The sequence below is a fragment of the Lepisosteus oculatus genome, chromosome 14, assembly GCF_040954835.1.
Source record: "Lepisosteus oculatus isolate fLepOcu1 chromosome 14, fLepOcu1.hap2, whole genome shotgun sequence".
In the NCBI taxonomy this organism is placed as follows: Eukaryota; Metazoa; Chordata; class Actinopteri; order Semionotiformes; family Lepisosteidae; genus Lepisosteus; species Lepisosteus oculatus.
The window spans coordinates 210,935-234,919 of NC_090709.1; the positions used below are offsets into that span (position 1 = coordinate 210,935).

General features: G+C 40.5%; 1 pseudogene; it reads left to right on the plus strand.

Moving 5' to 3' along the window:
- The first annotated feature begins 569 nt into the window (after positions 1-569).
- LOC102697594 (oocyte zinc finger protein XlCOF22-like) overlaps positions 570-23,985 on the plus strand; it is a 28,778-nt pseudogene continuing 5,362 nt past the window's right edge.

A 23,985-nucleotide genomic window follows, 5' to 3' on the forward strand; every position in this document is an offset into this window, starting at 1 on the left:
ATTATCTTGTTATTATTTGTTCCTTTGTTGACAAATATAAAAACTGTATCAATATTGATTACCTAATTTCAATAAAGGTTAAAGCATACCTACAAGAATAAATAGTTTACACCAACAGTAGGTTTCACAATCTTTGGTCTCAATAAGAATATGGATCCTACTTTTACACTTTACTTTTACAGGCAAAATAATGGGAACTACAATATACAGAATATTCATCGTTTGCTGATAATTTGTTAGTTTGTCAATATTATCAGCCAGTAATCATTGAACAGTGTCCTGACATTCAAGGCACTACACCGTTTTAACTTCGCATGATAGTGAATGCATGGGTCTGCATATTTCCTAATGCATTATTATCACAGAACACATTGATTAATTGAATTGACAAGCTCAGCGGAGATACTGCATTAACATTGAAAATAATACCGAAATCGAATGACAAAAATGGGTGAATAACACCGAAGTCCCATATTTGTGTTTCATAGCAACAGTCACTAAGGAAGTGCGTCTTAACCCGGAACTCTTCTGAGTGGAAGAGGGATTTGTTCCTGTTTGTGAACGCGAGACTTCCTGTTCCTGTGGTTGTGTGTTCAAACTCGCATGTTTAAACCCGCACCTTCATTTATTGCTTCTTTGTCAGATGGACTCTGAAAAAATGGAGGATTGGTTGTTTAACCTGGAAACCGATCTTCAACCTTTTATGGAGGTTTTGCTTAAATCGATCGTGTATGAAGTTTCAGAAGTTTTCCGGAACAGAATGTCTGATTCCGAGGACTCGATTCAAAACAAACTCCGCAGCATCTCTCAGATTCTGGTGAGACGGGCGGTGATTAAAATCACACAGTGTGTCCAGGACAGTTTCGGCACCGAAATAACACAAATGAAAAAAGAAAACGAGACCCTAAAGGTCAGATTGCAGTTCTGGGAGAAGGAGTCGGGAGCAGGCGGAGAGCAGGGACAGACAGATAATGGATGCATGCCTCCCTCTGAAGTCACTGGAGAGATAAAAGAAGAAATGGTCACGAAACTGGAGCTGTCAGGTCAGTGTGGTGACTTGTATATAGTAATGTCTGGGGTATTTAAAAACTGTTTTTAAGTTCTTTGCCGTTTTAACCTGTAAGATTCTATTGTATCAACGATATCAGTAGTGAAACACTTGTGAATCGTTTATTTGCCTTATATTGTACCAGTACCGGTTACATATGGCAATAAAGTTCAAGTTCAAGTATTTGATATATTTATTTAGATGTCTAAATTGTATATAATTATGTATCATCAAGAAAAGCGAACACACAAACTTTTCAAAAGAACAAAGGTTAAAAAGAAACCAATTATAAAAAGCTCTGTATTTTGTCTCACTGTAATGTAAAGTATATAAAAATTGAAAATAGTAGCATTAGAACTGTATATATTCAGCGTTTCTTCTGGTTTATCTTAACAAATTAACTTTAAATTTAATGTGTGCAAACTCTTGTCGAAATGATTGCGCATAGAGAAACGGCATGGAGCTGTCTCTTGCGAAACACCGAAAGAAATGTGTAAAATCCTACCAGTGCTTAGAAAATGCACTTATTTATCAGGAAGTTTTAAAATACTAGTCCTCCAGAATGGAGTTGCTTTCAAACTGCAGTTTCCGAAGAATAAAAACTTATATTCTGCTATTAGAATACGTATTAAATAATCAAAGTATACACTGCTTGAGCAAATCTTTTCTTCTTGTTTTCTTCTGCTGTACTTTAAGATGCTTTTTTTTTAGCTGTTTGCAGTTACTGCTGCTCTTGAGTATAAATTGAATATGTGACACAACATATGGTTTGAGGTTGAGGAGATAGATGCCCAGACAATCGATCTGTCTCTATTAACGCTCTTCTCTCTCAGTGCAGTGTTAATGTACTGTAGTGTCCAGTCAGCGTGTCAGTATTAACTGCTCTCTCTCCCAGTGCAGAGTAAGTGTACTGTAGTGTCCAGTCAGTGTGTCTGTATTAACCCCTCACTCTCAGTGCAGTGTATCTGTATTAAACCCCCTTTCTCTCAGTGCAGTGTTAATGTACTATAGTGTACATTAAACAGCCACAGGTAACTAGCAAAGAGAGGACATTAGCTAGCCAATATGATAAAGGAATAAATGTTTTTTTAATTTCTTTTGCACATTTATTTGAACATTTCCATCGATTGTACAAGCACTTGGAAACTGTCCAATCCCTAGTTTGTCTGCATTTTCTTGTATGCTTTTATTCTGTGTCTTCTAGGATATAATGCCGGCGATTTGTGTTTAAATTGGGTTTCCAATTACACTGCAGCAAACTCTTGTTTTTATGTCCACTATAACAGACAATCTCCCTTGCTTTTAAAACCAAGCGTTTCATAATTTCCTAAAATGAAAATGCGACAGAATTCTGGGGTGTCCCTATACCAGAGATTACGGAAGGCTTCAGAATGGTGATTGGCTGACACCATCTGACACCCCTGTGATTGGAGAAAAAAACTTGCTGATCTGTTCCACATAGCAGGAGGACAAAAGCATATGCTGCTTCTATTCAAAATGCGTATTTTAAAAGTTTAATTAGGAAGTTAAAACCTTACAGCGTACACAGATTTCTAAACTGATCAGAAGGAAGAAAAATCACCCGTGTTTCGCGCATAAAAAGTGGTTATTAACTATTGAAACCTGTTTTATTTATTTTATTTTTATTTAGATTAAGAGTTCCCGTCACCCCCATTGCCATTTAAATCGCAAACCCGTGTTTAATTAAATATTTGTATTGATTCACAATCCGGCAATGCAACGTAAATCGTTATCTTTGTCTTCTTCATAATAATGTTCACCTCTCTGTCCACCAAATTAATAATAAACTTTATTTACGTCGTCTCAGCTTAAAAGGTACCCCGTCGTGGAAGAATTTGACCTCTGAACGTTTACCCAGCGTAATATTGTATTTAATTGCACTTTGACAGATTATCTTTAAATCAATTGTTGTCAGAATATCCCCACCTCCAAACAAGAACAAAACAATTTTATTAACTGGCTGTTTCAGTAACTTAAAGTATATATTTAAAGTAATAATTTAACAAACATATCTTTAAAAATGTATATATTGTGTTGTGAATGTCTGTAGATTGTATCTTATTTTTAGTTTTTGTTTTGTTTCACGTTAATTTTATAATGGAGAGTGTCATAGAGACGATTCCTTTACCCCCCATCTTTATTAAAATACTTTTATTTTTTCACAATCTGGCAGTGCCAGACAGAATTCACATTCGCTGGAGCCAAATGGCCTTGCAGATCAGAAAATCAAGGAACAAAACAATTATCGCGTCCGGCTCCTCAATGGAATTGCTTTAACATGCTAATGCGTTGGTGTAACAGTCCGGGCGTGGCAAGCTTCTAATGTATCCCGACTTCGGCGAAAGGAACCCATCTTTCATTTAAGACAATGAACACATTCTCACCGTACATTAGAATATAATGCTGGCGCGCGGGTGTGGTGGGGTGCTGTACCAGCTGTCAAAATTGTTTTTTTTTTTAAAAACTCAATTGAGTGTCCATAATATTGCTATTTTGCTATTGCTACTGAGTCTCTGTGTCTACAGTACATTGTGAACAAACCGGTTTCACAGGTATTTTCAACCCCCAGCCACTGTTGTTTCATCGGTTGTTATCCTGTAAAGCGCTTTGAGGAGCCACCTTTAAAGGCACTATATAAAATAAAGTTTATTATTATTATTAATATTTATCATATTTTTCCTTACAGAACTTGTAAATTGTTGTTGTTATTGTTGTTGTTATCCTGTAAAGTGCTTTGAGAAGCATACTGTCAAGCTTGTCAGGTGCATTCTCTTGTAAAATAAAAAGTAGAGCTTTGGGGTTATTAGTGCTCCACTTACAGCAACCCAATGTAAATACATTTTGTCTCCAAATCCACCACCACTTGTATGAATCATAGCCCTGCCAAACGATGCAAATTCCGCTGCAATGGTTGTGAAGAAAGATGTGAAGACGGGGGTTTGAATTTAATCTTTTCTGTAGGGGGTTTAGACTTCCAAGTCACAAGCTGGGGTTTATGGCAGGAAAGGGGGTTAACTGATAAGGATTGCAGATGCCAGCTAGGAACCCCCCTGGGTGTAATGTTAAACTGACCATTTGCCCAGAACATCGTAAACTGGCCAAATACCATGAACCCCCCTCTTTACCATCAGACCGAGTGACGTCAGAAACGGAGAAGAAAACTGTATATAACCCAAAAGTTTGTAACAGTACGGGGAACAATACTTCGGTTTTGTTGTTTCTTGCGGGAAACAAGACTTCGGCTTTATTGTTCCTTGCATGCAATAAACTCATCTGTTTTACTTCATCTCGGGATCAAGAACCTTATTTCTTCTGTTACAACAGTTGTGTTCAGGAATTATTCAGTATGGCATCTCCATGTTCAAGTAAACACTGCTCTATGTGCAAATGCAAAAAAGCCACCTTTAAAGGCGCTATATAAAATAAAGTTAATTATTATTAATATTGATGATATTCTTCCTCCCAGGACTTGTAAAATTATTGTTGTTATCCTGTAAAGCGTTTTAAGAAGCATACTGTCCAGCATATTGCATTTCATTACACTTTGACAGATCGTCTTATAATCACTTGTTGTTAAAATATCCCCCCAAGAGGATATCCCCCAAGAGGTATCCAGGTAAGAGTGAAACGGGCGTACAGTCTGGGGAGATCGCCCGTTTCCCATGTAAATAGTTCCCTGCTTCCGCATCCCTTGGTCTCTCTCTCTCTCTCTCTCTCTCTCTCTCTCTCTCTCTCTCTCTCTCTCTGGCTTGTCTTGTGTCTCTCTCTCGTCTGGGCGCGGGAGTGTTGCTGGCGGGTGTTGACGGAGAAGAAATAAAGCACAGTTTGAGTCTCTGTGTTCGTCCTCAGCAAACCCAAATTCATTACATTGGTGTCAGAAGCGGGAGGATGGACAGTGAATGGCTGATGATGTCGGACTCGGAGAAGCACCGGTTCCCCCAGCAGCTGAGTGACCCCCTAAAGTGCCTTTTGGGGGCGAGCAGCAGCTGCCAGCTGCCGGGACGACCCCTCAGCACCACCAGTAGCCACAGCCCTTATCAGGGCTACCCCATGGTGACCTACGCCACCCCTGCTCTAGCCTGCGCCGGTGAGACCTAGCCGTTATAATAGGGCGTTCCTCTGGGACCTGGCACCGACTGAGGAAAGAGTGCTTCACCCCGCCTGCTGTGGGAAAGGTTGGCCACAGCCGGGGCTTAATTCTTCCCAGCCTCATCGAGGGCAGACCCTACCAGGCCCTCGTCGACACCGGTTCGACCATCACCCTGCTGCGACCTGGTTTCCTGCCGGGCGCCGAGGCAGCCGGATCCCCAGGGTGCTCACCGTGTACTTTGGGGCTGCGAGGGTGAAACATCCCTTTTACCTTGCCCCAGTCTGCGAGGTGGGTAGTTGCCTTGACTTGGGCGTGAGAGACGGGGTGCTGCGCCGGGGGTGGCGGGTGCCCTCCAGTAGCAAGGTCAGGTGGCAGCAGCGGGCGTCGCCTGGGCCTGTTGGCTGACTCCCAGGACGGTGAGATAAGCTTGCCCCTACCCAAAGTCTGTAAGGCACTCTGTGCACTGTGGGAGGCCTTGGAGGTGAGGGATGGGGTACTGCGCCGGGGGTGGCAAGTGCCCTCCAGTGGCGAGGTCACTGCTTGGCGGCCTCCAGCTGGCCGTGCCCCGCTTGGAGAACTGCCCACGGAGTGACCACGACACCACAAACTGCCACCTGACCTCGCCGCTGGAGGGCACCCGCCACTCCCGGCGCAGCACCCCGTCATCCTGCTGCTGACACCAATGTAATGAATTTGGGTTCGTTGAGGACAAACACAGAGACTCAGACTTGTGGAGTTAAAAACTGCTTTATTTCTTCTCCGTCACCACCTGCCAGCAGCAGTGATTATAAGACGATCTGTCAAAGTGCAATGAAATACAATATACTGGACAGTATGCTTCTCAAAGTGCTTTAGGGGATTATAACAATAACAACAACAATTTTACAAATCCTGGGAGGAAGAATATTATCCCTATTAATAATAATAATAATAAACTTTATTTTATATAGCGCCTTTAAAGGTGGCTTTTAAAAAAAAAAACTTTTTTTAAATGCATTTGCATTTGCACAGAGAGCAGTGTTTACTTGAACATGGAGATGCCATACTGAATAATTTCTGAACACCACCATTGCAGCGGAATTTGCATCGTTTGGCAGGGCTATGATTCATACAAGTGGTGGTGGATTTGGAAACAAAATGTATTTACATTGGGTTGCTGTAAGTGGAGCACTAATAACCCCAAAACTCTACTTATTATTTTACAAGAGAATGCACCTAACAAGCTGGACAGTATGCTTCTCAAAGCACTTTACAGGATAACAACAACAATAACAACAACAATTTACAAGTTCTGGGAGGAAAAATATGATCAATAATAATAATAAACTTTTATATATAGCGCCTTTTAAAGGTGGCTCCTCAAAGCGCTTTACAGGATAACAACCGATAAAACAACAGTGGCTGGGGGTTGAAAATACCTGTGATACCAGTTTGTTCATAAACAATGTACTGTAGACACAGACACTCAGTAGCAATAGCAATTAGCAATATCAAAATAGCAATATTATGGACACACAATTGACTTTTTTTTTAAAAAATAACTTTTATTTTTGACAGCTGTTTTTTGTTGACAGCTTGACAAGTTTATCACTAAAAAGACCACGGGCATTCTTCCTCCCCCATACATTCTAAGAATAGAATATAATTTATTATTAGTATTTAGTACTATTATGTAGTATTTATTACAGTGCTAAATTGCAAATTATTGATTACAAATAGTTTATGCTAACACCTAGCTTTCTTAACGCGAGAAGTACTTACTTACGGTAGTACTGTACAGTAAGTACCTACTGTACTTAAGTACTACTACTGTAAGCAAAAAAAAAGGGGTTTTGGAGGGGGGGGGGTGTCTTTCGCTGGAAGACTCGCCCCCTTCTGCTTTGAAAATACCTGTGAAACCGTTTAATTCGTCACAGCCAGCACTCCCGCAGAGAGTGATGAAAATTGCACAGCCCCAGGCGAATGCACATTAATATGTTGGGCTTTTGGGCTCAGGTGGATTTGCGCCCTACAGTTCAACCTGCGTTACCGCTGTGTACTGTACATACAGTACGAACGTGTTATTTTGAAATATAAAAAATGTCAATATACTGTAGTGTCAATAATATTTGCTATTTTAGTTTTTCAAAGAAGTGTTTCTGTTAAAAGAAAACTCATAGCGATTGCTGGATTTGAACACTCGACCTCAAATTTATACAGTACTGTAAATCGGTCGCTTAAGCAGTGATAAAAAGCTTGGATTCTCATGTATCTGATACAAGTATCTTTTAATACAGTCTTTGTTTTGCTCTTGAGGATCCTTGAGCTCTGGTTGAATGATAAGTATCTCAGTTTAAATAATTTTCGTTGTTAGAAATTATGAAACGTTCTATTAAAAGCAAGGGAGTTTTTATGTCTGTTATACTAAAAGAAAATGCCCGACGAACTAGGGATTGGACAGTTTTTCAGTGCTTGTACAATCAATGGAAATGTTCAAATAAATGTGCTAAAGAAATAAACAAAAAAGTAATTTATTCCTTTATCATATTGGCTAGCCATGTCCCGTCCTTGTTAGTTAGATCAATGAATTGCTGTGGTGTTACTTTTTGTCGATGGAAAAAATAAAGTATTTTCATTTAAAATGACGGTTACAAATAATGTGGACCAGCGTAATACTTTGAGTTTACAGCTTGTCTAAGGTCATTCATTATTAATACTATTAGTAATATCTTCGGTAAAGGCTTTGATGCATAAAATATTTCTGCATAACTAAAATATTTTATGATAAAGGTAGGTTGTGTACTTTTGCCCAACTGAGCAATCTTGCTTTCATAAAATATACCAACTTTTTAATGACTGATGATTAACATGCTGTAATACACAGTTTAAATTTAAAAGCTCAAATGCTGTACATGAGAGGTTAAGCTTTATTGGCTCCTCCTGGCGGTTTTACAAGGTGATTCCAGATACTTTCCGAAATGACGTCATATGACGCGATACACTGTGTCATACCTTGTTAGGATGCGACACTCCCACCGCATGGTACCGTGGTGTACCTCACTCGTTTTGAATGGCTGCATCTGTATATTAAACCCCTCTCTCTCAGTGCAGTGTTATGTAAGGGTGTCTCTGTTAACCTCTCTCTCAGTAATTATTTATGTACTGTTGTGACCAGTCAGTGTGTCTTTATTAACCATCTCATTACTTGGTTAATGCACTATAGTGTGCAGTCAGTGTCTGTATTAACAAACTCCAACAGCTTTATTGGCATGACCAGTAAGTTACAGTGTTGCTAAAATGCCAGTACAACATCTACAGGCATTTGCAATACAAATGCAAACACATCATAGGACATTTATTTACAACATGCAACACATACAACATTATCAAAGAGATAGGTTCACTGTTCCTCAGACTGTGACAGGAGATTACATATTGGGCTGCTAGTTCAACTGAGTTCCCTCCTCCTTCTCTCAGTCTTGTTAGCTGTTCTGATTCTGGCAGGTGTGGGATTTTTTGGGACTAAGTTTGTTTTTGTAGCGAGGAATGTTTGTTTGAATGTTTAAAGTGCATCTCTGTCTCTGTTTCTCCCTACTGGTGGTAGCGGCTCAGCCTGTCCTCGCTGGGAAGTCAGGTCTGCCTGTGTTGCCCAGTTTCTATGGCCAGGCTGTGGTTGCTGAGCCTGTCCTTCACCAAGGTATGTTTCTATTTGCTGTTTCTTACCCCTGGTCATAGACTCCACTAGTGTCTTTTTATCTGTTTAGCGTCCTATAGCATTCCATGTTATTTTGTGTTTGTGTGTGTGTGTTTCAGTGTGTGAGGTAGTGTTGTTTGGCTTGTGCTGTTATTTGGTTGATTTTGATTTGTGTTGCTTTAACTGTGCTGTCCTGAGGCTGGTTGGTGTCAATGAGGACCAGTGAGGTCAAGTCAGGACAAGCTGGCTGAGGAGACTCTTCTCTGGGCTCAGCTCTTGGCTCAACAGGGCCTTGTGGTGGTATTTTATTGTTCTCTTCTGTATGCTGATTTGTAATGGGATTTCAGCCCTGCATGCATTGTTAGGAGTTTTTCTCTGCACATGAAGGATCTTTTGACTGACCTCTGTGTGTAGAGTTTGTATGGGATGTTGTTCCCATTTAGTGTAACTGGTTCTGTGAGAGGACCCCACACTTCACTGCTATATAGGGCCATGGATTGGATTACACTTTCAAATATGTGCAGCCACATATTTAGGGGGATTGATCTTGTAGAGCCTCCTTCTAATAGTGTAGAAAGCCCTGCATGCCTTCTCTTTCAGTGCCTTCCCTGCCAGGTCAAAACTCCTAGACTAACTGATTGTCAGTCTGAGGAATGTGTAGTTGGTTGTGTGTTCCACTGTGTTGTTGTTCAGTGTGAAGTGGTACCTGTTTCCTTGAGATCAGGCTTTCTTCTGGAAAACCAAGACCTTTGGTCTTTTCCAGATTGACTGTCAGTACCCAGGTCTGACAGTACTGCTCCTGCTTTCCAAGAGCTGTCTATTTACAGTGGATATAAAAGGTCTGCACACCCTTGTTGAAATTGCAGGTTTTTGTGATGTAAAGCCAGAAATCAAGATAAATCATTTCAGACATTTTTCCATCTTTAATGTGACCTTGCAACTAACAAAATTCAAGAGAAAAATAAATAGATAATTATTAGGACATATAATTGAAATAAAAAAAACCTCCAACATCCTGGTTGCATAAGTGTGCACATCCCCCCCCCCCCAACTAATAATTTGTGGAAGCACCTTTTGCTTCTTGATTTCTGGCTTTACATCACAAAAACCTGCAATTTCAATAAGGGTGTGTAGACTTTTTATATCCACTGTATGTGTGCATTTCTTTTCTTCTTTAGGGTGTGTTTTTGGTTGTATATTCCTTGCAATGCTTTACTGTTCTGTCTGCGATCTGTATCAAACCATTTTTCCTTTGCTTTTGTTTTTTGAGTGTGTTTTTTATTAATTCTTTTTTAATTTTGATTTTAAAGATTGTTTCTCAGTTATGTTATTTAAATCTTTTTATTGCCAGGTTCATACAGCTGACTGGGCTGTGTCCCTTTGTCATTGTGCTGGTATGATCTCTTGATGTATAGTGTGATCTGACTGTTCAGAGAGGGGAGTTAGTGGCCTGACAGTGAAGGCTCTAATACAGGATGGGTTCAAGTCAGTGACAGCCTAGTTCACCACACTGCTGCCCAGAGCTGAGCTGTAGGTGAACCTGCCTAGAGAGTCCCCTCTGGTCCTGCCGTTGACAATGTACAGGCCCAGTCCTTGACAGAGCTGTAGCAGCTTGCGCTCGATCGTGTTGACAGCTCGATGGCTGTACGTGGTTGAAGTGACCAATACAGAGGGGATTGTCCAAATATATGAATTGTTTCCCTGTGTGCTGGTGTATACCTGTTTGTGCATTGAGGTTACCGCAGAGCATCACATTTCCCTGGCCCTGGTAATGGCAGATCTCATTGTGGATACTGAAGAATTTCCACACTGTACTAAGGAGATTCTAAGAATGAGATGTAGACCCAGGAAATGGGACCCAGGAGACCCAGGAAATCGTCTGTACAAAAATGAGATTTTTTCTGTTGACTTGAAGCCAAACATGACTATTTTAGTTCAAGTAGGTAGCTGTGTCAACATGTGTAGGCTGCAAAGGAACAAGTAAAGGTTTTTGCCATGCTGAAAAACATGGAAAAGCAGAAACTGAATTCCATGCCTTCTGCAGGTGTTAGGCTCCTCTGCCGAAACGTTGTTTCCTTTCTTTTCTTTTCAGCATGTGACTGTTTTCTCTTTACAGGTTAAATGTGGCAAATGAGCTCTACTCTATACCACAATTATTAATACCTCACTCTCATTGAAGCATCTTTTTACAGTTTTAATATACTGTGGTGTCCAGTCAGCATGTCTGTATTAACTCTGTGTAGTGTTTTGACCTGTAGTGACCATTTGGTGTGTTAACCACACGCTCAGGGGGCTATTTATGTACTGGAGTGTCCAGTCAGTGTGTCTGTATGAACCCCTCTCTCTCTCTTTGCAGTGTTAATCTACTGGAGTGTCTAGTTTGTCTGTTTTTTTCTGTCTTAGCGCCTCTTTTTCAATGTGGTTATAATGTACTGTCCAGTCAGTGGGTGTGTATAAACATACCTGTCTCTCAGTGTAGTGTTAATGTACTGGAGTGTCCAGTCAATCAATGTGTTTGTATAAACCCCTCTCTCTCAGTGTTAATGTACTATAGTGTCTAGTCAGCATGTCAGTTTTAACCTGTTTTTCTGCAACAGAAAGAGGGTTATGAATGTATTATTTAAAGGTTTATTATTAGAAGCTGTGTTATTGAAGAGGATATATCTAGGTTGAGTTAGTCAGAAATTCCAGTTACTGAAACCTGAAATTGCAATGCTGCAAAGAAGTGCTGAATACAAACCAGTATTGTAACCATTGAGCTAAACTGGAATAAGTAGAGCCCTGTCTTGTCTTTCACAGCTGTGGGCCAGTCTGACTGCACTGTAGAATCATTCTATTTAGGTCATCGGGTGAATTCAATGCATGGCGGGGCTGTGGGCTGGGCGCAGGAGCCGGCGCATGGCAGGGCTGTGGGCTGGGCACAGGAGCTGGCGCGTGGCAGGGCTGTGGGCGGGGCGCAGGAGCTGGGGCGTGGCGGGGCTGTGGGCTGGGTGCAGGAGCCGGCACGTGGCGGGGCTGTGGGCTCAGCACAAGGCGGGGCTGTGTTCTGGGCGCAGGAGCCAGCGCGTGGCGGGGCTGTGGGCTGGGCGGAGGAGCCGGCGCGTGGCGGGCTGTGGGCTGGGCGCAGGAGCTGGCGCGTGGCGGGGCTGTGGGTTTTGTGCAGGAGCTGGCATGTGTTGGCCATATATTGTAAAATGTTTTTTTACACGGCGATTTCATATAATAAGTAGTATGTTCATTAAAACTATATTCAACATTCTGTATGTGAACTTCTTGTATACGTCTACTGATGGTCAATAGTAGACTAGCAGTCAATAGTTGTATTGACTACTTCTGTTGACCAGGAATTGATGTCGCCAGATGGAACCGAGCTTTCGTTAGGCGTTTCGACCCAAATCCATGACGCCCTCCTGCTGGTCACTGCTCATCTCCTCCCAGCCTCCTCCTGACTCCTCTCTCCTGCTCCAGAGCCAGCACGAGGCTCTCTCTGGTGTCTCTCCCAACCTTTGGACTGCTGTCTATCTTTCCCTCCCAGTCAACCCAACAGCTGTTGGCATTCTCCACACTGATTGTACAGGGAATCTTCTGCATCCCAACCCCTCTGGAACAAGCACGTCTGCCACCCTTTATCTTTGCATTCTTGTACCACATCTTTGTATTTGACACTTGTTCTCTCAGAGGCCTCCTCACATCCTTCCTCCTGTGGCACCGTCAGTTCAAGGAGGATAATCTTCCTTGCCTCTGGGGACAACATCACCACACTCTCCTTAGGGATGTTTGTACAACCTTGAGAAACTGCAGTTTCCTCCATGGTGCACCCTCATCTCCCAGGATGGAGCTTTATGCAGGATGGAATCCTTGATTTTCCTTGACTTTGTCTCACCCTCCCTGACAAATGCAACTGTGTTTGTAAATCCTCTATGAGCTTGCTGTGCCTTCTGTCACTTTCTCTAGGATTTCCGCCAGTGTTGTCAAGACCTTGTCATGGTGTCATCTGTACCTCCCTTGGGAAAGTGCTACTCTGCACCCAGAGAGGATATGTGTCATGGCACCCTTCTCTCCACAGAGTAGATCTTCCTTCATACCCAACTTGTACAGATTTGTTGGTGATAGGAGGGTGGCCGCAACCGGACGAGATGCAGGAGAACCCTAGCCTCCACAAATCTGTCCAAGCTAATCTTTTGAGGAAGATTCCACTTTGTTCATGTTCTGTGCACTCCCAACTCCACTGCTCTGGACCTTCAGCTCTTCTCCTCCCGATTGCTCGCTTCTTCCTGTACCATAACTCTCCTCTCTTTTAAGCTGGCTTTTTCCCCACTGCTGGAAGTATGTAGTTCCCAGGCCTTGCCTGCCAATACATGGGTTCCCAATGATATCACGAAGCTTTAAGTACGCTGGGTAACCATTCGAGGTATCTTTAAAGCGTAGACGACAGCACCCTCTTTAAAGCCCTGGCCAAATACGAAGACAGCATATACAATTAAAATTCAAACTGAATTAAAAACTGCACATCCCAGTTAACATGGCGGTGTTTGTGATCCTTGCTTTTAACCAATGCGAAAGGTTTCGATAGCATAACCTATCAGCAACAAAGCGCGATTTATACGATAGGCTACCTTAAACTGTCAGTTACAGGACTGTATGGTGCTTAAGCCAAAATTAATTAGGATTTTTAGTTATGAAGGCAGGAAGACAACCCCCCCCCCCTTCCGGGTGCCTGACTTGTCACCATCTTTAACCATTCCATGTCCGAATCACAGTAGGGAGAGACACTTACGATAAAAAGTGAATCCCAGCTACTATACAAATAGATTTTTGTGATAAAGGGAAGAAAAACATTAGTATTTACTGCTAGTATTTAGTGTAAGATTTATAATTGAAATCTGAGCCTTAATTTAAAGTTAAAATCTTGATAAAGCAATGTAGGAAATGCCCAATTTTTCAGGAACAGAAATACACATAGAAAATAAATCCTTTTTGACATCTCAGATCAGTTTTGATCAAGGTCTCCAAAACAAAAAAGAGCATTTTCAGAGAACAATTTCTTTGTGTTTATATAGGTTAAGCGATTAGATTTATGAGTAATCTACAGATGCAGCCATTCAAAATGGGTGAGGTATTTCATGGCATACCGCGACACGCCCACCGGGGTATCACGCGGTATCACGTGTGTCACGTGACTAGCTATCCGGCGTCGCCTTGTAAAACCGCCAGGGGGAGCTTAACCGCTCATGTACAGCATTCGAGCCTTTAATTTTGAACTGTGTATTACAGCATGTTAATCATCAGTCATTCAAATGTTGGTATATTTTATGAAAGCAAGATTGCTCAGTTGGACAAAAGTACACAACCTACCTTTATCAGAAATATTTATGCATCAAAGCCTTTACTGAAGATATTACTAATAGTATTAATAATGGATGACTTTGGACAAGCTGTATACTCAAAGTATAATTTCTTTAGCACATTTGTACAAGCACTTGGAATCTGTCCAAGCCATACTTTGTCAGGCATTTTGTTTTACTTCAATGGGTCATAAAAACTTCCTTGCTTTTAACAGGGCGTTTCATAATTTCTAGCTACGAGAATGATTTAAAATGCGACACCTATCATTCAACTAGAGCTTAAAATGTCACAAGGAAAAATACACACCGGTATTCCATTTCTCCCTAAACATTGTAAGCTTCGAAGTCTTTAACTAACGTGATACCGGATACGTCAACAAGCATACTTTTAGAATTTGATTAAAAGGGAATATAATATGGAATCGCGTATCTCAAGAATTTAATAACGGTATGATTATATCTGTGTACTGCGGCAGAACTGTGTAGGGCTGTTTCGCCTGCCTGATCATGCGAGCTGTCTTGTAGCCTACTGGTCTAGGTGCGTGACTACCAACTGGCAGGTTGTGTGTTTGAATCCAGCTGGTGCTGGACTTTTCATTTTTATTTATTTATTTTTTAATCGCGTAACATAAACATATTACCGTATGCAAACTGTACTGTATACAGTATGTATATGTATATTTAATGTCTTAACTGTGCCCGTTTAATTGAATTAAAAAAAATTATTTAACACGAACATTAAGCTGTTTACATCTTCCGCCTGAGAACAGTCACCCGTTGCTACCCAACGCAGAATGGTGATTGGCTGACAGTATCTGACACCCCTCTGATTGGAGAAAAAAGACGTGCTGGCGTGCTATACCAGGAAGAGGATTTCTTTCTATTCAAAACGTGTATTTTAAAAGTTTAAGAAGTAAAAACCTTACAGCGTACACAGATTTCTAAACTGATCAGGATCGTTATCTTTGTCTTATGCATAATAATGTTCACCGCTCTGTCCAGCAAATTAATAATAAACTTTATTTTATATAGCGTTTTAAACGAATAAGTAATTAGATTGCTCATAAACCTAATCACTTGCTTTTTCTTTTTATTTAGGCTCAGATTTCAACTATAGATCGTATTATTAATAACCATAATAACAACCAACCAACAAAAACAACCATATAAACATAATGGTGGTGCTGGACCTTCCAGTTTTATTTATTTATTTTTTAATCGCGTAACATAAACATATTACCGTATGCAAACTGTACTGTATACAATATGTATATGTATATTTAATGTTTTAACTGTGCCCGTTTAAGTATTGAATATTCATATCTAATTTTACCACTGAAGGGAAATCTTAACATAAACATACAGTATATGGCTGGTCTCAGTACTTTCAAGAAAAAAATACACACCAGTATTCCATTTCTCCCTAAACATTGTAAGCTTCGAATGAAACCACTAAATAAAGACATAAATATAGAAATCTTAAGATTTGTTTTATTTAATGTTGGTAGCAGGATGAACTGTCAGAGTGTATATTTTGTCGCAAAGTTGCTACAAGATGTTAACAGTGAAAAAGGTATTTAGAAATGAGTTATTTCAAGATGAAAAAGAAAACATACACGAAACATGGTTTCATTACGACCAGAATCGGTCTTGAGATATTTTTAACTTGATTAACAGTATTTGAGAGGTATGTCTTAACACCGATACTACAGTGCTTAAGTACTGCTCACGTATATGTTTCTAGGTTTATATTATGCATTTCATACGGTCAAATTACTTTTGAGCAACTAATAAGAAGCGCTAAACGGTATGCGTTTTAGTTTCGTTTTGTGCTGGAACCCGTGGATTGATTAGAGATATCAAGTACATACAAGTCATTTTTTAAATGTTGTAGTTCGTCTTGAAAAAATGTTACGAGTACATCATCTATCAACAATTACACAGGTTCTGTTTCCATATTGCGGATTTTGGTTAGGTACAGTATTATCAAATCCAGTGGCGCTGTGTGTTACTTTAATGAGTCCCAATCTGTGATTGAAACCTGTAAAACTGGTTTAATTCATCACAGCCAGCACTCTTCAGGTGTGAGGGTCTTCTGCTCAGAATGAAACGCTAAAATGTTTGTGTATATTCTAATGGTAGTGGGGGCAGGGTGTGTGGGAACAGGTTTGTTCTTCACACCTGAAACATTTTCTCTGAAAGGATTTTCTTCGAAGTTTAACCGATCTTGTTACAGCATGTTACAGTTTACTATTATTAACCATATTAATTTTAAGTGCTTAATGTAAAATCTTGTAACAATATATTTTCATTGTTCAAATATACATTAATATACATTAAGTCTGACTATCATATAATAAGTTAAATACAAAACTAAAGAAAAAATAGGGTTAAATATAATTCAAAATATTTTGCTAACAATGTTAACTGTTTATGAATAATAAAATGTATTAACTAAGGAGTAGGATGGCACAGTTGTTAGTATGTTTTTTGTTTTGTTTCTTTTTCATAAATACAACAGTAGTACCTGATGTCTCAGTGGCTTTCAAAATTAAATTATGCATGCAAACCTGTGAACTAGAAAGATAACTAAGATTTTAATACTAATTAAATGACCGCAGGCACTTCCCACCCCCTCTACATTCTCAGAGTAGAACAGACTAACCTTCTAATGAAAGACGGTCCACCCCCCACGGACAGGAAAAGTGCCCACAGGCACTTAAACTTAATATGGTCAGTAACGGTAAACAGTAACATGGTAAGAAGGAGCACGTACAAACGTTTTCGAAATAATAATAATAATAATAATAATAAACTTTATTTTATATAGCGCCTTTAAAGGTGGCTTCTCAAAGCGCTTTACAGGATGACAATAACAATAAATAAGAAGACTACAACAATAAATAAGAAAATTTCACAAGACAGGACACAATTATAATTACAACAATACAACAATAACAATAGAGGAGACCGTGGAAGATGGTATTAAGAAGAGCAGAGGGGTGAAGAATGGAACCAGTTAAGTAAAGGCTTTTCTGAAAAGGAGGGTTTTGAGTCTGGATTTGAAGGAGTTTAGAGAAGGTGACTCTCTAATATCCTTGGGCAAGGAGTTCCAGAGCTTGGGGGCATAGCAGGAGAAGGCCCTGTCGCCCATACAATGTAGACGGGCTTGGGGGACAGTAAGGAGGGCAGAATTTGAAGAGCGGAGGTTGCGAGGTGGGGAGTAGGGCGATAAAAGTTCAGACAGGTATTGAGGTGCCAAGCCATGTAAAGCCTTGTAGGTGAGCATGAGGATTTTAAAGTCTACGCGGAATTTGACCGGAAGCCAGTGCAAGGACTCCAGGATAGGAGTAATGTGAACACTTGCAATACATCTGGTCAGGATTCTGGCTGCTGAATTTTGGACATACTGCAGCTTGTTCAGAGTAGATTTAGATACCCCAGGGAGCAGAGCATTGCAGTAGTCAATTCGAGAGAATACAAATATGTTGATCAGCTTTTCAGCCACAGTTAATGATAGCATAGGGCGTAGTCTTGCGATATTTCTAAGGTGAAAAAAAGATGTTTTGACAGTATGCTGTACATGTGGGTCGAATGTTAAGCCAGAATCGAATATAACCCCAAGGTTTTTCAATTTTGATTGGAGCTCAAGTACAGAGACATCTACAGACAGGGTTACAGGACTGGCTTTACGAAGTTGGTGGGGGGTACCAATAAGCATGACTTCAGTCTTGTCACAGTTAAGATGAAGGAAGTTTTGAGTCATCCAAATTTTTATGTCAGAGATGCAATTAGATAGAATAGAGACAGCCACATCAGTGTCGGGTTTGGTATGGATGTATATTTGAGTATCGTCAGCGTAAAAATGAAAGCTGAGGCCATGTGATCTTAAAAGCTGACCAAGTGGGAACATGTAAATGCTGAAGAGCAAGGGGCCCAGTATTGAGCCCTGAGGGACACCAGACTTGACAAGACCAATTTCAGACCTGTACCCATTGAGAGAGACAAAGTGACAGCGATCAGTGAGGTAAGACTTAAACCATTTGAGGGCAGTGTCAGAGACTCCAAACACAGTCTCGAGACGAGAAAGCAAGATGTTATGGTCAACAGTGTCAAAGGCAGCACTGAGATCAAGAAGGATGAGTATGGAAAGAGAACCAGAATCAGAAGCTATTAGGAGATCGTTGGTGACTTTGACTAGGGCGGTTTCTGTGCTGTGAAGTTGACGGAAGCCAGATTGGAGGGGTTCGAAAAGGTTGTTTGTCATGAGGTGGTTATGTAACTGAAGTGTGACAGCGCGTTCTAGAATTTTAGAGAGAAAGGGTAAGTTGGAGATGGGGCGAAAGTTGTTAAGATTGTCGAGAGCCATGTTAGGCTTCTTTGGCACTGGGGTAATAGCAGCAGTTTTGAGGACCGTTGGTACAATGCCGGTGCTCAAGGATTCATGTATTATATTGAGGACAATGGGACAGAGAGAAGAGAAACAGGACTGGAATAAAGTGGTGGGAATGGGATCTAAAATAGATGTGGTGGGTTTCATGCGCGTAACTAGTTTGTTTAGGGATGCTGAGTCAAGAAGAGAGAAGCTGGAGAGACGGGAACCAGAGAAGTTGGATGAGGAGGAAGGAGGTATGGAAATTATATCCGTAGTAGAGAGAATGTGATGCCGGATGTTGTCAATCTTAGAACTAAAGAAATCTAAGAATGTGTTGCAAAGTTGTGATGAGGCAGGTAATGTGGTGGGGCAGTTTGGCTTGAGCAGTCTGTTGATGGTGGAGAAAAGATGTCTGGGATTGTTTTGGTGATTTTCAATGATGTGAGAGAAGTAGGTGGATCTAGCAGACTCTATAGTAACCTTATAATCAGATAAGTAATCTCTCCAGGCCTGATAATGTACATTGAGGCCGGAAAGACGCCACCTACGCTCAAGTTTGCGAGAGGCTGCCTTCATGGAACGCAGATGGTCATTGTACCAGGGGGCAGGGCGAGAGAAGGAGATGGTTCGAGTTTTTAAAGGAGCAAAGGTGTCGAGGGTAGATAAAAGAGCATTGTCAAGTAACTGTATTTTGTCCTCTAGAGGGTCAGAGGAAGAGAAACAGGATAAGGAGGACAGAACAGAATTTGCAAACCTTGGGTGATCAATTGATCGCCAGTTGCGGAAATTGACAGAGAAATAACCACATGTAAGACTCTGATCCTAAAAATGTTTAGGGAGAAAGTGGAATACTGGTGTGCTTCCAGAAGAATCAGTAAGGCTCAGAGATTACATAAAACTTCACAGACATTAACGAAGAGCATAACGCGTGTACTGTATACACTGCAAGTACTGTACAACCCAACTCTCTGCAGGAGTGCTGGCTGTGACGAATTGAACCGGTTTCACGGGTATTTTCAAAGTAGGAGGCGAGATTTCCAGCGAAAGACACCCCCCCCCCCCTCCCTCAAAAACCCAGTAAATACAGTACTTACTAGTTAAAGGCTAGGCTCCCGACTACGGTGAAAGGAACCCTTCTTTCATTAGAAGACAATGAACATATTTTAGCCCTGAATGAATTAATAGCAAACATTGTTTACATAAAAGACATTTTTCCAAGAAAGTTTAGCCTTTGTCACTAATGAAACCACTAAATAAAGACATAAATAGAAAAATCTTAAGATTTTTAAAATACATGACTTTGCTAAAATTTATTTGAAAATAAAAACAATTACAACCGCCAGGGGAGAGAGAGAACAGGGGAGGGGTGTTGGTTTTGCATAAGGGGCGGGGCTATGGAAAGTAGGTATGTTTGGGAATGTGTAGTTACATGTTCTGGCTGTTTGTGAATTATCGTTGTTGAGTATGGAGTGTTGAGGTATTGATTTTGTGTAATGCTTTATGTTGAAAATTGAGGTGGATTTTGTTTATGATAAACAGGATAAGCTGGGATGGGAGGAAGGTTTGGTTTTGCATAAGGGGCGGGATTATGATAATTGGAGGACTTTGCGAGTGTAAAATGGTTTGATTATTTGATTTTGTATTGTGGTTGTTATCTATGTTTTTGGTTGGTATTATGTTTATATGGTTGTTTTTGTTGGTTGGTTGTTATTATGGTTATTAATAATACGATCTATAGTTGAAATCTGAGCCTAAATAAAAAGAAAAAGCAAGTGATTAGGTTTATGAGCAATCTAATTACTTATTCATTTAAAAAGCTATATAAAATAAAGTTTATTATTAATTTGCTGGACAGAGCGGTGAACATTATTATGCATAAGACAAAGATAACGATCCTGATCAGTTTAGAAATCTGTGTACGCTGTAAGGTTTTTACTTCTTAAACTTTTAAAATACACGTTTTGAATAGAAAGAAATCCTCTTCCTGGTATAGCAAACCAGCACGTCTTTTTTCTCCAATCAGAGGGGTGTCAGATGGTGTCAGCCAATCACCATTCTGCGTTGGGTAGCAACGGGTGACTGTTCTCAGGCGGAAGATGTAAACAGCTTAATGTTCGTGTTAATTTTTTTTTTTAATTCAATTAAACGGGCACAGTTAAGACATTAAATATACATATACATACTGTATACAGTACAGTTTGCATACGGTAATATGTTTATGTTACGCGATTAAAAAATAAATAAATAAAAATGAAAAGTCCAGCACCAGCTGGGTTCGAACACACAACCTGCCAGTTGGTAGTCACGCACCTAGACCAGTAGGCTACAAGACAGCTCGCATGATCAGGCAGGCGAAACAGCCCTACATAGCTCTGCCGCAGTACACGGATATAATCATACCGTTATTAAATTCTTTAGATACGCGATTCCATATTATATTCCCTTTTAATCAAATTCTAAAAGTATGCTTGTTGACTCCGGTATCACGTTAGTTAAAGACTTCGAAACTTACAATGTTTAGGGAGAAATGGAATACTGGTGTGTATTTTTTTCTTTAAAGTACCAAGACCAGCTATATACTGTATGTTTACGTTCCAAAATTAATATCGTTTATGGCCTTCACACGCGTTACAGTATGCTCCTATTCTTTTTATGCTCAGCTACTAAGATTTCCCTTCAGTGGTAAAATTCTATATCTACAACGGGCACAGTAAAGACGTTTACAGTAAGTCTTTCTACGACAGACCAACGGACCACGAGTGCCCCTGTCGGTCAACCAATCACGCACCGCAGTATCGCGTGTCATCTTACCTGCGATACGTGTCTGTACCGCTTACTTTGAATGGCTGCATCTGTATTTTCTTATTAGTTTAAACGGTTAAATTTCAGCTGGAAAAGATCGCACCAGAGACAGCACTATCTCTGCTTGTCATAGACGTTCAGGAAAGGGTGAATTAAGTCGTGTCAAGTGCAATAATATTTGGGTGAGTAATCACAGTTTAAACAGTTCACAGAGTAATGTAAAAATACTAACAACAACATCACTTTATTAACCCTTTACAATTTTTTGCATTAGGAATTATCTTTTCACATACCCCAGCTTGCTCTCCATGAGACACACAGACAGGGAGAGAGCCCTGTCTCTCGTCAGAGTGCAGGGTCTGCCATTGTACAGCACCCCTGGAGCAGTTGGGGTTAAGGGCCTTGCTCAGGAGCCCAACAGAGTAGGATTCCACTGCCGGCTGCGGGATTTGAACCGGCAGCCTTCTAGCCATGGGCACAGATCTTTAGCCACAGAGCCACCGCTCCACCTCAAAAATGCACATGAGTAAAGTTTTAGAAATGGAGCAGGTGTTACTTGGACATAAGCAAACAGAAAAAAGCTATGACCAGACATAGTGCACAAGAGGGATGCAGGAACATTTGCAAAAGCTTAGATGTACAAAAAATCACAGAAAGGTGTGTGTTACAAAAGAACATGTGAACCTGAAGTAGATTTGGCAGAGTGAGGGGCTTGAATGATCAGGTGCATTTCTGGCAGGAAGAGTACGAAGGTTTGATGGGATAGATTCAGAAAATTAGCACACATGAAAAACAGAGCAATTCAGTCAGAGAGCCTTATATGAATTAATAGCAAACATGGTTTCACAGAAGGCTTCTCAAATAGTTAGACATTTAGCTAGATTGCCAGGGGGAAGGATTTGTAAATATATTTTGTTAAAGCAAGTCAGTTTTTTGCAACACCAGAGTCAGACGAACAAAGGTTGCAAGGTGGGGGGAGTAGACAGATAAGCCAGATAGGTACTGAGTGAGGATGAGGATTTTGAAGTTGGCTCAAAACCTGAGAGGAAGCCAGTGCAAGGACTTGAAGACAGGCGTAATGTGATTGCTTGCTTGCGACCTGATCAGGATTCTGGCTGCCAAATTCTGAACATATTGGAGATTGCTCATTGTGGATTTAAATACCCCAGTGAACAGGATGTGCATTTATTAATTCTAGAAAAAAGCCTTTCTTAGTTTCTCTAGTTCCCTTAAAAAGAAACTAAAGCAGTGTGATGTTTCCACAATGCATAGAGCTATATGGCCTGTATTTACATATGATATTTGTTATTTAAACAAATTTACACAAGCAGTTTTTGCGGATTTAAGTGAAGAATGAGTTACTGCAGATGGAAGACTAGAGATGTAGGTATTAAGAAGCTAATTTGGGGAAAGTTGAGGAATACACTGTTAACAAGAGCACTTCCTAATAGGGTTAGACATACTTTTGACAGATTGACAGGAGATGTTATAGACTGCAGAGGAAGATGATGAAGTTAACAAGCTGAATGTTTACATAGATACCGAAATGAGGATTGTATTTTAGAAATTTGTGCAATTGCTAACATTGAACTGTGTGCTGGATGCACATAAATTGAAGGAATGGGAAAATTTAGCTAATGCTGATCCACAGAGTCAGCATCTTAAGATGTTTATATTTAGAGGCATTTTGTTTAAATAACTAGTTATGGATACTGATGTGCAAGAGAGGTGGAAAGGCTGTTTCCTTAAGCCGGCACTATAAAATTTATCCTCAGTGATGCATCTCATAGTGGGTTTCTATCACTATGTATAGTTACACAGTGCCTTTAGTTCCATCCATTTTCTAATGGAACTGTAGCCTATCCCAGCAAGCAATGGACACAAAGCAGAATATACCCTGGACATGGCGCCAGTCCATCACAGGGCAGACAGACAGACAGACAGACAGACAGACAGACCAGCTTTCCCATATGCCAATTAACCTACAAGTATGTTTTGGACTGTGAGGGGAAATCATATCACCTGGAGAAAACCCATGGAACCCAGAGAGAACATGCAAACTCCACATACACAGGACTGCAAGATAGCAACGCTAACCACTTCGCCACCATTAGAAATGGATGGATAGCTTAGTTATCTTTCTAGTTCAAAGATTTGCATGCATAATTAAATTTTGAAAGCCACTGAGACATCTGGTGCTACTGTTGTATTAGTGAAAAAACATACAAAAAGCATGCTAAGCACTGTGCCATCCTATTCCTTAGTTAATACATTTGATTTTTATAAGCAGTTAACATGATTAATGTAGTTCAGGTGGGTAGCTGCGCCAGCATGCGTAGGCTGCAAAGGAACAAGTAATAGGTTTATTCCATGCTGAAAAAAAGAAGAAAGAGACCACAATGTTTCGGCCGTGGAGCCTTCTTCAGGTGTGAGAGAGACAGGGCAGTAGGCAAAGGTAAAGTAGCGGGAGAACAAAGGTTGGGAGGGAGGAGGAGTGAGAGGCGGGAGCAGGGGACAGAAAGAGAGGCCAATCAAGAGGTGTGAAGTCAGAATGGGTGCAGAGAGGTGTGAAATGAAACTTCCAATGAATGGAGAAAATTTAAAAGAACAGTAGTCTGTCGTTAAGGGAAG